The sequence below is a fragment of the Mus pahari genome, chromosome X (genome assembly GCF_900095145.1).
Source record: "Mus pahari chromosome X, PAHARI_EIJ_v1.1, whole genome shotgun sequence".
NCBI lineage: Eukaryota > Metazoa > Chordata > Mammalia > Rodentia > Muridae > Mus > Mus pahari.
Window position 1 is genome coordinate 90,199,470 of NC_034613.1, and position 2,500 is coordinate 90,201,969.

The 2,500-nt window shown below is 36.1% G+C and overlaps 1 protein-coding gene across 1 annotated transcript in view; it reads right to left on the bottom strand.

The window, feature by feature from the left end:
* Abcb7 (ATP binding cassette subfamily B member 7) overlaps nt 1–2,500 on the bottom strand; it is a 135,829-nt gene that overhangs the window by 42,470 nt on the left and 90,859 nt on the right. The window lies entirely within an intron of this gene.

Sequence of the window (2,500 nt, forward strand, 5' to 3'; positions counted from 1 at the left end):
TTTTTTTTTTTGGTTTTTTGAGACAGGGTTTCTCTGTATAGCTCTGGCTGTCCTGGAACTCAGAAATCTACCTGCCTCTGCCTCCCGAGTGCTGGGATTAAAGGCGTGCGCCACCACGCCCGGCTTGATTTCCTTCTTATTATCTTGCAAGAATTTGGAACAGCAATTTTCATTCTATGATTGCAATTTTCATTCTATGCATTTGTTGGCTAAAGAATCAAATATTAGTGTTCTAAAAATATTTTAATCATCGGCGATGTTAGCTTAGCTAGATTTCACACCTTGATATTGACCTGTCACCAAGCAACAGAAATCTATATTTCTGAAGGACTGGGATTTACTCTAAAAATAAATCCTAATATAAATGTCATTACTGAAGGCTCCTCCCTTCAGCTAGACTAATTAGTCATGTTCTAACCTGCCCTCTTCAATTCACAAGAAAGTCCGGAAAACCACCTGCCTTTTACTTATTAACAAGGGATGTACACTTAGCTAAGAAAGAAATAAAGACCAGTTCACTAGAGAACTTAATTTCTAATACTGTTCTCTATTCAGCTTAAACAAATACAGTGAAGTATGGACTACTAATTTGTTGCTCAATTGCTTGAGGAATGGGTCAGATTCAGTGGCAGGGTCCTCAACAGAGAGCTCACAGCTGAGAAAGATGTGAAAATGAAGAGTCTGGCTATGGCTTTACTTTATCTTTCTGCTTACTTCTGTGTGAAACAAAGGTTCTGTCCTCAGTTGCCCTATTCACGTCTTTGGCAATTTTCTAAATCTGTAATCTTTCCACTATCATCTCTTTGTTTATCCAACCCTGGGCTGTCTCTGAGCTTGCCCTGCAGTTATATTCCTGAATGTATTGCTCTCTACCTAGATGTGCTAGCATTTCAACATGTCCAAAAGTGCTATTTCCATCATACAAACAAGAGTTGACTTACAACCTACTTGTGATGAAGCATTACTGCATTCCTGACATCACCTTCGACTTTTATTCCTAATACCCAATCTGTTGCTATGTCTTAATTCTAACAAGATTTCTGGCATCTTTCCCTAATCATTTTTCTACCATGACTTCAGTACAGTCTGCTGTTCTTCCTTACATAGATTTCTACTAGTTTCATAACTAGTTGAAAATACTTGCCATATGAAAGCATGAAATGGATGGATTGTATCCCTAGACTAGATCTGGTGCTACTTTAATCCATCTTCTACAACAGAGCCAGGTTAACTTATAAAGCAAGTTAGTATGGTGAAGGTTACACACACACACACACACACACACACACACACACACACAAATAATCTCTCTAAACTTACTTTTAATTCCTCCGAAACACTACTCTTTCAATGGAGCCAAGATGGATTATGCACTTCTCACAGATACTATATGTTCTCATTTAGCCACTGTCCAAATTAGCGCTACTTCTCTAACAAGTAACAGGACTCTAAAAGATGTCATTTCCTCTGCAAAAGCCTAACTCCTCACCATGGTGGTTGTTCTTATCATTCCTCCAAAACCCCACAACAGTAGAATGGTACTTCTTTAAATCATTTATGACCCATCTGTCTCACAGTAATAAAATAAAATTATCTTACCCCTGTAAGATTTGAGGGAATACATTTGCCTTATCTACATCCCTCACTTACATTTCAATACCTATACTCTGGTTTCTCGTCAGATTGTATGAATCTTTTAACTTTTTCATTTGAATACTATACAGTGAATATCAAAACAGGATTTTGTATAGATTCTCAATATATTTCAGGGCAGGGAAAGAATGATCAAATAATAGGACACAAGAATTTAAAACTGAGGGTGATCTCTAAAATATCTCTACACTTAAAACACTGAAAGCACTCAGGTTTTGCAGATTTTCATTTTCCTTTCTCCCTTGAACTTAAGCCCTTATTTGGCACTTATGGCTACAGATGTGCTTTGTCTTCTCCTTTTCAATTTATCAGAAATAAACTCCAACAAGCCTCTGATGAACTTCTTTTATAAAATTCAATATGCTTTTTTGGGGGGGGTTACTTCAGTTTATAATTTAATGTACCTGAGAATTTTTGTGCAAATACATGTCATCTTTCATTAAAAATATGCATAGCACACTTTGGAAAAAGTTACAACTAACTTTTCTTTAAAAATTTAAATATATAAATATACAACATAATCTACTGCCTACTGACTGATTGCACTTCTGGTTTAAACCCTTCTGGCCTCCAAGGAAAACGGAGAAACATGGAGAAACATGTTTGCATTCCTGGGCCACCGTATTGTCCAGAAGAAATATCCTAAAAAACATTTTTGATTCGAATTTACCCCTTTTTCCTCTTAAATCCCTCCAAGCCCACTCATACTGTCATTTAAAATTTTTTTGTTGTGTTGTACAAAAATACAAGCTTAAAACCCTGAAGCTTTAGTAATCTTAAATACCAAGGAATCTATCTGGGTGGTATCTGGGTTTCTATATCTTATATACTTGTTTTAAGATTGAAT